Source organism: Tenebrio molitor, chromosome 2 (genome assembly GCF_963966145.1).
Source record: "Tenebrio molitor chromosome 2, icTenMoli1.1, whole genome shotgun sequence".
Taxonomy (NCBI): domain Eukaryota; kingdom Metazoa; phylum Arthropoda; class Insecta; order Coleoptera; family Tenebrionidae; genus Tenebrio; species Tenebrio molitor.
The window spans coordinates 24,477,883-24,490,419 of record NC_091047.1 but is presented as its reverse complement, the minus strand read 5'-3'; the positions used below and the strand labels follow the sequence as shown (position 1 = coordinate 24,490,419).

The 12,537-nt window shown below is 34.0% G+C and overlaps 1 protein-coding gene across 1 annotated transcript in view; it reads right to left on the bottom strand.

Moving 5' to 3' along the window:
• Nucleotides 1-11,235, bottom strand: part of LOC138123598 (mucin-2-like) — a 28,609-nt gene extending 17,374 nt beyond the window's left edge. Inside the window, exon 1 of the mRNA XM_069038360.1 lies at nt 11,066-11,235. The gene's annotated coding sequence lies outside the window, so the exon portion shown is untranslated. The remainder of the gene's footprint in view (nt 1-11,065) is intronic.
• Nucleotides 11,236-12,537: the final 1,302 nt, after the last annotated feature.

The following is a 12,537-nucleotide window of genomic DNA, read 5'->3' as shown; positions in this document are numbered from 1 at the left end:
TGGTACGATCGCTCGTCGAAAAGCAAGATTAGTTGCAAAAGGTTATGCCCAATTGCCAGGAATAGATTTCCAAGAAACTTTTGCACCTGTTTCAAGATTATGTTCTGTAAGACTAATAATGGCCATCGCAGCACAATACAATTTAATAGTTCATCAGTTGGATTTTGTAACAGCATACCTGAATGGGGATATCGATGAGGAAATTTACATGGAATTACCTGAAGGAATAAATGAAATTGGAGAAGAAGTCTTGTTCAAAAACAAAGTTTGTTTATTGAAAAAGGCATTATATGGATTGAAGCAGTCAGGTCGTCAATGGTACAAAAAATTAGATGAGAACCTACAGAAGTTGAACTTAAGACCGCTCAGCACAGACAAATGCATCTATATGAGAAAAACAAGAAGAGGAAACGAAGAAAACATGGTTTTAATAGCAGTGTATGTAGATGATATAATAATAGCGTCTAACAGCATGGAAGAAATTAATAATCTGAAAGAAAATCTTGCGAAAATTTTCCAGATGAAAGATATGGGACAGATAAAATATTGTTTGGGAATTGAATTTAACGTAAAGAAAAACAAAGTTACTATGAGTCAGAAGAAATATGTTGATGATTTATTAAAGCGTTTTGGAATGGAAAATTCAAAAGAAGTTTCAACTCCCATGGACCCAAATGTTAAACTGTCAAAAGAAATGCGTCCAAAAACGGAAAAAGAAAAAGAAAAGATGACAAGGTGTCCATATCAGAATTTAATTGGTTCCCTCATGTATTTATCAGTTTCAACAAGGCCAGATATTTCATATGCCGTAAGCTGTTTAAGTCAATATAATACGTGTTTTGGAAAGGAACACTGGATTGCTGCGAAAAGAGTACTACGATATTTAAAAGGAACTAGGGACTACGGATTAGTTTACGAAAAAAATGTTGAAGATATAATTGGTTTTGCAGATGCTGACTGGGGAGCGAATCCTGACGACAGAAAATCTTACACAGGATATATTTTTATTTTTGCAAATTGTTCTGTCAGCTGGGAAGCAAGAAAGCAACAAACAGTAGCACTCTCAAGTACAGAAGCAGAATATATGGCTTTATCCGATGCAACAAAAGAAGCCATCTATTTACGACGATTTTTAAAGGAGGTGTTGAACATAGATAAACAAATTCAAATAATGAACGATAATCAAGGTGCAAGGAGCCTCGCACAAAACCCAATTCAACATTCCAGAACCAAGCACATAGATATCAGGCATCATTTTATACGAGAAATATTGCAAAGAAAAGAAATAGAAATCAAATACATACAAACGAGTGAAATGGTCGCCGATTTTTTAACGAAGCCCCTATCAAAATTCAAACATAACTATTGCTTAGAAAATTCCGGCATTAAGAATATAGAATAAAGAAAAAATAAATTTAAGGGGGGCTGTTGTAATATTAAATTTATATTTGATATTAATTAGTGAGCAGTTGCTATAAAAACAAATGAATATTATAAATAGTTTGAATAAAATAACATAAACAAAAAGTCTGTCAATAGTTTATTGAATTAAAAGGATTCTTCTAATAATACTACAGAATGAAATGCGCTAAAATAGTCAAGAACTAAATACAAAAAATACATAAATCTCTGGTTTGTAGTGGACCGAAAAATTGAAGTAACAAAGAGTGCAGTCTCTGATTAAATGATAGATAAGAGAGAAATTAAAATACTCTGTTGCGGTGATGACACTGTGATTATGGTGGAAAGCAAAGACAATCTGTAAAGACTGTTTTTCTCGTTCCACTCGACAGTATGAAAATATAATATGGAATAATATAATAAGGAAATGCTCATGTACCATCAAAACACCCAATGCGATATAAATCAGCAACAAATAAGAAAATCATTGAACAAATAATGTTTAGCAGTGGAAATAATTGCAGATCAAAATAGAATGTAAGAAACAAACAAACTGCAAGGATTGGTGGGTGCTTAAAAGACAATGTACAATAATCGGACAAATATGATGGATGTGGTTTTTGTGAAATATGTAATCGAACATTATCATACAACAGGTCCTCTTTTCACCAATGAAACTTGCTCACTTTTTGATACATTTCATCAATTTGTACACAACACCTGGCAGCTGTAATAGCTTCAATGCTAAATTTGCTAACAAAGACGAACTTTGGGTCACCATAAAGATTTATTCGCAAGCAGAATCGAATTTATGTTCTAGATCTAGATGAATATTACAAGTTAATAGACAAAAAAAGAGTGAATAATGATAAAGTTTTAGAAATTAAAAATTAAAAGAGAGATGAGAGAAGAGATCAAAACACTAAGAAAGGAATTAGCGGCAATAAGAGAGGAGAATGGGGAGCTAAGGAAAGAATTAGTGACAGTGAGAGAGGAGATGAGAGGAAGAGAAGAAAAAGGGCAGGTGGAGAAGGCAGATTGGACAAAAAGGATGAAAATGATAGAGGAAAAGAGGGAACAAAGAGAAAAGAAGGAGAGGAAGAATAATGTTATAATAACTGGAATAGGGGCAATAACTGGAAATATAGAGAGGGGGGTGGAAGAATGGTTAGAAACGGAGATAGAGGTGAAATTGAATGTAAAGGAAGCATTTAAAATAAATAAACATAAGATGATGTTGGCAAAAATAGAAAGTTGGGAGCAGAAGAAGAACATTATGCTAAATAAGAGTAAGTTAAAGGAAAAAGAAGATGAGAGGATGTATATACGAGTAGATGACGATTTGACAAAAGAAGAAAGGGAAACACAAAAGAAGTTAAGAGAGTTGGCCAGAGAAGAGAGAAATAGAGGAAAAAGGGTGAAAATAGGATACAGGAAAATACAGATAAACGGGGAGTGGTTTAGATGGGATGAGAGAGAGGAGAAACTGAAGAAAATTTTCTAGAAGAAGGAGAGAAGAAGAAGACGACCCGGTGAGAAAATGTATAAGGAGAAGGTGAAGAAAAAGGTAGAGGGACAAAGACACAGATAAGTAAGAGAGAAGAGAGAGAATAAGCGAATCGAATTACAATAGAGAGAGGAGAGAGTGTGTGTAAGAGAGAAAAATGATGGCGAGATGCAGAGGTGGGGACGAGGAGAGAGAGAACAGGAATGGGACGGAAGAAGAAGAGAGAGAGAAGGTGCAGGAGGTGACGCGAGGGCAGTGAGAAGATCGAACACATGCGGCGAAATGAGAAAGAGGGAGAGAAGGGAACGGGGAGAAATATGGAGCGAAGACGGCAGGGAGATGGATGAAAGAGAAATGGAAGAGGAGAGAAAGAATAGAGAACGAGAGGAGTGGGGGAGAATAATAAATTGTTATTTTTATGTTTATGTTTGTAATCAGGAATCCGAAAGCCCGGAGGGCAATATAAAACATTTTGATACAATCCAACCCGAAGCTGTTTTCTCTCCGTAATTTTTTGTGTTATAATTCTTGCTGTCAGTTTTAGTGTTGCCTTTAATAAAGTAATTCCTCTATAGTTGTTCCTCTTCGCCATTCTCTTGGTACGAGTACCTTACTTTGTCTGATGATTTTCTTAATTAAAAGTTGAAGCTGTTCAGTAATGTCTTTCTCACCATATCAAATCAATTCGACCGCTATTTAGTCTTCACCTGGTAACTTCCTATCTTAAGTTTACCCAGTGCTTTCTTTACCTCTTCTTCAGTTATCGGTGTATCATCGTTTTCCGTTATATCTGGAGTTTCTAGTAACGTATTTCCAGTGTCTCTTCTATACAAGTTTATTAGATACGATACCCACATTTCTTTTTTAATATTTGTATACTCTGTTAGCTCCTTCATTTCATTTCTCTGCTGCCTTATGAGTATCCAAATCTGCTTCTGTTGTCCATAAAACTAGGATTCCATTCTTTTTGTAAACTCTCCCAATACTCGTGTTTTGTTCTTCTTAGTAGTTCATGGCATTCTGATCTCATCTTCTGGTATTCCTCATAAGTATCATTTGTTCTTAGCGACCTGTATTTCATGTAGGCCTTGTTCTTCTCTTGGCGTTTTTATTTAACTTCTCCTATGAACCATGGTGTTCTTGTCTTCTATATTTTTTGTTTATCTATTTTCCTTGTACCTAGTATCTATTTTTCGTCCCGCTCAGTGAGATATTTTAAGAAATTTAAACTGTTTCATCTTAAACTCCGATTTAAAAAAATCCCTAACAATTTTGAACAAAACTACTCGTAGATAAGTTTGCTCCACGGCTAAACACTCTAGTTTGCTCTTGTTTGTTCGTCCACACGTAACACCTTCGCTGCTAATTTGCCAGTCGAGTTCATCACAATCCTGTGTGAACCGTGTCAGAATTCCTTCATCTCGCCGCTTCGTTACCGCCGCAAAAACCGTCCTCATCAGCAATCACTCTAATTTAGTATAACAGCAGTTCGATCAAAAACACTGCAACTTTTTAAATCCATTTAAAATTCCAGTTCGTGCGCATTAACAGCGCTCGGCACGCAGTGCAATTTGCGATCTCCCGCTTAGCAATCGGTGCATGATGTTTGGCTACCGTGTAACTTTTTTCGTTGGAAAACTTAGATCCCAATTAATTTAGTCGAAAACCGACAATCATTCTTGGAGGAACGCTCGCGAATTTCACATCGCACGCGTGTGAACTGCCGGTTGCGCAATGTGGAAGAAAAGCGAATTTATGCCACACCACCGATCGGTATCAATTCTTCTAATTATTATAATCTCTTATACAAGAGCGGAATTTTCTTTGTGAAATGAGCCGCTTTCGTTTTTTCCCACTTGTGCGATTACGGCTTTATTGGAAATGTGGAAGTGTGCCGCAGGACTGGGACTCTTCCTGATTTGACAACAGCTGAGAACCGTGCGAAAGGAAGCTATTAAAAGCAATTTTGTTAAATTGGTTCAGATTTTTTTTTTTATAAATTAAGTGATCGCTTCGTTGCATCACCGGTGCAGATGTAACGGCCGTCTGTTAAGAGTAATTAATTGATGCTCACTAGTGTTCACTAGCAATCAATTACTCTGTTTCGAAAAGTCTTTGTATTTACTGTTTACAGAAGAGACACTAACAAAATTTCTTTCACAGACAAAAACTTGATGCACTCTCTAGATATTCTAATAAACAAATTCATTTCTTTAATTATTTAATTTTCGTTGCCCGAGTTTCTAACCAGCGGTGAATCAACAGGTTGCTTAAAAAATTGTTTTGCATTTCCAATTACCACCTTCGTTGTCGTTTGAAATGCACATTTCTTGCTTGAATTCGTTTTACTTTATTTAAAATTAAGTCGATCGGTAACCTTTTACTTTCATTGCGATGTCATATTTTTAACCGTTCGGAATTTATGGGTGTTTTTTGGACCAATTTCATCCTTCTTTTGCTGTCAACTGATTTCTAATTTTCGGGTCTTTAGCCTTGAGGGACTCGTGTCGCTTAATTTTTCCTCCAGATTTAAATATTTTTACGTCTACAAGACTTTCTCTTGCCGACACGAACAAGGACGCCACTTAATTGTTTAAACGATGGAGTTAATGAATGTTTTGTTTTTATAATTAATAGATATAAATGTTCACTACTGTATTTTCTTCTTGACAAAATACCTGCTCTAGTTCGGTACACACGACATCGATACCAACTAACAATTAACATAGGATTTTATTTTTAAATTCTTTAATTTTTAATTTATTTTTTAATAATTCGATTTCAAATTACGCGATTAATTAGTGAAATTAATTTAATATTTTGTCAGTGGGTACACTCACATCAAATTTGGTAATTATTGTTTGGAAGATGTGAGCATACATTCAGTTTCACAATTTTCTCATAACATATTATGTTTTTAGGCATGAATTGCGCAGAAGAAACACATTTCTTCTTGTGTTACATAATTGAAGATCATATCTTTATTTTAACTTTCTTGTAACTCCGCCAATGCAAAATTTTATTATCTTTGTAACACATTATTCATTTTTTGTACGCATCGAGTGTTATAACATAACATTTCCGATTCATCAACTATTTTTTTCTTTACTTTACGATCTATTTATATCTGTCTGCCTTCGAGGCATTATAATGCTTGCAAGAAGTGTATACAAGTACTTGCCGTTTCATCTGTTTTATTTCATAAAACATCATTTTAAAGATCTCATCAACTACTGAAGGAAATGAAAGTAAGTAATTTATTATCAGTAAGCAGGTTATGAGTTTGTGCATTCTATTACGCGTATTTACGTCACGTGACGGTAATGTAATCGAGTTGTACATTTTCTTACTGTATTTCTTTGAAGTAAATTATAATTTGAATGAGGCATTTGCTATTAAAATAATAATAAAAATTGCAGTAATGTCAGATATATACTTTGATCAGTTGTATACTGCTGTTGCAAGAGAATAAGCACATGAGGACATCTCAGCAGAAAATTGTTTTCGATTCTTTCTTTTTAGGAGATGAGAATTTTACGAAGTAAGTTTCTATGTTAAGATAAAGACTTAACATAGAAAATACAAGTGGTTCATTATATTTATTGTACCTAACGTATAAAGCGTTGAATATTTATTACTTGCAGCAACAGATGTGAAATTTGACAGGTGTATCGAAGACTACCGAAAATATGTATGTTAATGTTAAGTTTATAAGTGCATTGGACAATAGCCGTCTAAGGTCAAGTCAGGTAGAAAGATTTGTTGTAATGAATTGAAACAAAAGACAAAATTGAGACATCATCATTTCGGACTCCAAAGTTATGGCAACAGTTTTTTAGATGGGATTTTTTTTTATTGACTGTTTACCGTCTGGGTGACAAAATTGTACCAAATGAATTTCCAAGGTACGTAATAATATGGAGAAAGAAAGAAGGAGAAAATAGGGCTAGAGGATGTGTTCCACCAGGACAAAACCTTGGAATGACCTGCTTATTGGCCATATCTAGCCCCCAGTGAGTACTATTAATTCCCTGCTAGGAGGAAACAAAAGATTTACTCTTAAAGCATCCAAACACATTACTATCACTATATTGACTAAATTAGTGTTTTAGGTTGAAAAATAAAATTGTTTTAATTTTGTCTTGTCTTTTGATTCTATGCCAGAGGCAATAAATGGTAAACTACCTTTGCACTAACAATTTAATTAAATTAAAATTTTTAACTGGCATGCATTTAATACATTTTCTGCAACATTTTTTATTCTTGCCTTTCGAAAATCTTAGTTCAATAAGATCGCTGCCAATGACAAGCATTTGACAGTAAACACTAACACACTGATGAATTAATTACCGCTGTTATTTTTCAATTCAAATTTGGCAGCGATCTGATTCGATGAAATTTTTTGAAGGAAGTAGTCAGAATTATTGTAAGAAAAATGTGAAAAAATCTAAATTTTGTGATGTCACTGAATAAGTAATAAAACACATTCTAGGTCAACACAAAGACGAATGTTTGCCGACACAAAATATCTATTTACAAACGGAATCGCTAGTGCAAATTTGAAACGTAACGAAAAATACAAATGTAAATGTTGGTCTAGTTTGAAAATAACGAACAAAGTTGTGCTATCATTATGTAGATCACACAATAGTCCATTAAGTTTGTCATTTTATTTAAAATTATTTTTTTCCAGAAATAAGACAAAGTCTAGAATTCAGAATAATTTTTTTGTTTTGTTTAATTTACGCAAAATTTGGGATACAATGGTAACTGTTTAAAAACTTTTAGAAAAACAAAATAATAATCATATCTTGCTTGTATAGTTCTCAGCCTGGTTATGCACGGTCCGATAATTCAGATAACCCGAGTTTTAACTGATAACTATGCCAGTTAACAAGATATATATTAACTAGACATAGTTAGCAGACCATTAAGTATTTTTCCAAATTACTCAATTCTGATTTTCAATAACTGTGGGATCACATCTAAAGGCAGCCTGAGGATTCTTATTAAATTTTATTTCTTCATGCTTTGTTAACGTTCATTAGAGTAAAAAGTTATTATTACGCGCTGATATTGTCGATCAATATTTTATCTTTTATGATTGTGTTTTAACGCACCTTGTTAAACGTTCGTTAAAAAATATTTTTTACGTTAAGTATTTTTTAATAAAAAAGCTGCCAATAGATCTTGTACAGAAATCTGTTAGCATATTGGATAGAGAATCACAAATGAGAATTTTTAAATCATTATTAATAAAAAAATTGATACATATGGAGATTAGAATATTTATTGTTACAGTTTGTCAAATCAACGAGAAAATTAAATTCAATAAAAAGATACCCACACGACAAATTTAAAGTTTGTAGATTGATACACTATACAAGGTGTATCTGAAATACGTGCGTTAATTTTAACCAGTGGAAGAACTCGCCAATTTATGAAACCTTTCTCTTTAACAATTTGCAAAATTCGCAAAAGTTTTTCAAGATTTTTTGCCCCCCAATTTTTACCAAACGAGTCGTTTTGTGTGATAATTAAAATAGATTGTGTCTCTATTTTTGTGTAACCACAAGAATTTTAAATTTAATGATTTAATTTTTCCTATAACAATGTAACTTTTTTGACAAGGCTCCGTTTCTATCACAACAGAAATGTTTCACCCTTACCCATAGGCGGGTGTACATTTTGATGGCTAATTTATTCCACATTTTAAATCAATTTGTAATGCTTTTTTGTAAAAAAAATTAAATAGAAAAACGTTTCATTTAACAAGGTGAACTGTAATTAGCTATTTTATAGGCTTTATTACTAGATTTTATTTATTAACCATTCACCACTTGCTGCTCTTAACCATAAATGTTTTCATTAAAGTTTTTATTTTTATTTTTAGGTATTTATTTAAAAATTAATAATAACTACCTAATAAATAATTTAATGTTGTTATTACGGAAAGAAAATTGTTTGAAAATAAAAAAATGGTTACACTGCTAATTCTTTTCTCAAATGTTTTTTCTGGTAAAACCTTTCAACTCATACGTGTTTAGCATATAACTTGGTATGTTTTTTTCGTATATTAAAAAATAAATAATATACATATATAGTTTGTTGATTTGTTCTGTTCCATTTCTTGTAAACAGGGTGTTACAGTAGTAAAAGCAAAATTTTTGATAGATTGAAAATTTCACAAGCATGGATGGCTCACTGCTTGGGATAAACGATAAGTTATAAATAAATACATTTCTGTCATATAAGAATATAAATCTTAAACTTTTTTATGTAAATCATCTTATTCGTGACCAAGTATTGCTAACCTAAATATTCTATAAAAATGTAAAATTGACACATCGGAAATTTATGTATTACCTATGTATTATTATATTATACTTTAAACAAAATCTTCCTTATGTTTATACCTCTCATTTTTTTATCAAGTTCTACATTAATAAATATCTAATAAAATAATTAGTCAATCACTTGCCTCCACAAGGTTATGTGTTGGTCACAATTTTATTTAAAGGAGAAATGTGAATTATTTGAATTACGTATATTGTTACAAGCAAATTTTGTCCAAATTATTCCAACAATTTCTATAAATTTCTAAAAAATAGAAAATAAATAAAAGTAATTGTTTTATCCCTTCACGATCCTGACGTTGCGTCAAAATGATTTCTAATTTTTTTATTCAACAGGTTGCAAACCTTAAAAGTGTATACAGCGCCCTCTTTAAAAAAATAGCATCGTTTTCAATCGACCACACATATTACGAACGTGATTTTATAAACAAAACAAATATTTCCTGATCAATTTGGAATTAAAAAATGTCACGAAGCAGATTTCTAACTCATCTGACACATTAACCAATTAAAAGTAAAACAAACTGTTTAAATGTTTGTTAATGGTTATATATTAAAGTTTTATGATCAGGCTGGGTAATAATTTTTTCAGTTCCAAAACTTTCAAATGAGATACACTTTCGTTAATTAATCCCACTCATGAATCATGATACACTTTACCACTCACAGTGGAAAGACAACTCAAATCATAAACACGTTTTTCATAATGGCTAAATATTCTACAGTGTGGAATAAAATGATTTACATCTAGTTGCCTTTGCATTACCCTTGTAAAAATACAAAATGCCGCTCTACAAAAAAAAAGAAAGCCTAACCTCAAAATATTCCAAAATTCCAAATGTGATTTATTGCGAAGGGATGATATGAATGCAAAGTAGAGATTGAAATTAAAAAGGAGCAACAAAAGCAAGTCACAGCTAGTGTTGAAAGTGGCCACCTACGTTTGTTAATTCAATTTAGTAAATTGTAACAATTGTCAATTCGATTGATGACATTTATTGACAGAACTAATAGTTCGTCACTTCAAAAAAAAGTAGAGCGGTACAGGAAAATTTACATGTGCAAAAATTCCAAAGGTAACTAGATGTAAATCATTTTATTCCACACTGTATAATTAGCAAAACCAATAGTTTTTAAGACCACAATGTCGTGAGATTTAGGCAACGAATTATTTTTTTCTATAATTGATTCACAAAATTGAAATTCACGCATAGTTATCTGTGCCTGAAGTGGGTCATTTTCTGAAGCGTATTTTTTTGCATTGTTAGTAAGATCGAAACCATAGAAACCATACAAAACAGTGTGTGAAATGCAATTTCACGCATACGACTATTTCTGTTTTTCATTTCACGCACTGTTTTTTATTAGTTACCTAGCAACATGGTCACTGCATTGAAACTTCAGAGCTCCTTCAAAAATTTGAATTTTTAATTTCAATTTTTTGAATCAATTATAGAAAAAGACCTTTTCATGCACAAAAAACACTCTCTTCGCGCACTTAATATAAAAATAACTATTTTCGAGGTTTAAGCAAACAATTATAAAAACATGTAGTTTATATCGAATTTGCTTCTTCAATTCTGATAGCTCTGCATTTTCCAAATAATTCTGAGACGATCCTTCTGTCAAACAAATGCAGCATCCGTAATCGCACACGCACACTGACATAATTTTCTACTTTTCAGTTGTGCGTAATGTGCCATGAAAGAGAGGACATAAACAATGAATACTTCTTTGAGCGTGAAGTAAAAAAATAGAGCGGTCACTGACGGAAGAACGTACTTCAGGAATTAATCATTACCTCTACTAAATATCACTAAAAATCACTAGAATCCCTTTTGCCGGAAACTCTGGGGCTCGTCACTCACTGCGAATCTTCACTATCTTTATCTTCGCTATCTTGACGCGCCGTTCAAGACGAAGAGTGCACACCGTCCAATCGCGATCAGCGAACTGGATGATGACAGTTGCCGTATATCAAAGTTCGAGAATGCTTCTGGTGCAGTGGGGTTCCCTACCAAAGAAAAACGGCACGCGCCATCAACCAACGAAAATCCTCGTCGACGAAGACTTTCACACGTGCCATTGTCAATTCGCTTTTCGTCGACGAAATACGGCCCGAGTGCCGCTAGAAATCAGGGAAACGTCGTCCTGCTGCTGTCATCGTTAAAATAATTAGTTTCAATTGAACAAGTCGAAGGAGTGAAACGCAGCTCGGCGCAGTCCACATGTTCGCCAGGAAAGTGCATCGGTATCGTCCTTGGCAGTCGGAGCTTCCGGTGGTGGAAAAGCGTCCCAAAAAAATCGCGCTCTCGATATTTTGACACTGTTAGACTAATATAGAGTTTGGGTTTAATGATCGGGTCGGACACCGGAGCGCACCGACTCCGGAACTCCGGTCGTCGTAATAACAGCTCATTGTGTATATCAGCAAAAGAAGAAAGTAGGCCTTCGAGCAAAATCTAGAACGACGGTCCACTTGCCAAGCTGGCCGTCTGATCAAGTATTCGCAACGCGAAGGACCACAGGGCCGTTTTCCGGCAAGAACGTTTCACTTTCGGCGAATTTGTTCCGGTGGCGGTCCGGAACGGGGGCAGGAAGCGGCCGGGGTGTTTTGCAGAGATGAAAGTTTGCCGAAACTGAGGAGCCAGTTTTTGTCCATCGATCGGTAGATTCCTTTCGATCAGTTTCAGTTTCGACGCTTTCGGGAGGAAGTTTTTCGCCGCAGCGAAGGAAGATTTGACTTAAAAGGAGGCTGGAATTTTTTTCATCTAGCACGACCGGTCCCAGACGTCACGGAATTAAAAATCATAGCAAAACCCACTTTTGCCACAAGCAAAAAGGTGGAATCAGTCCGAAAAGATTGCAACGCGGCGATCGCTCTGTGCAGAACTGCATTCGACCTCTTGCCGCGAAGACAAACAATGTTGCATCCTGTTACCTCGAGGTTTGGATGGGCGAGAAAAAATTAAAAGCTTATTTAGACACGACGCGACGTTCCGTTGAGTTCGGACGTAAATAAAATTTGTATTCCGCATTAGATGCGTTCGAGTTGTGAAAGTTTTATTAAAATTGCATTCGGAATACCAATTCGGTGATAAGTAGGTAATAAAAAATAAGTAATATCAGTTATGCATATAAAGACTAGAAATTTTTTACATGTAGACGATTTGATAGTGTGAAACTTTGTAGAAAGGATACTGTGATTCACTCATGAGTTCTGAGTTATGTTTGTTTATGTATTTTTATCAGTAAATGGTTAGTGAATGTTAA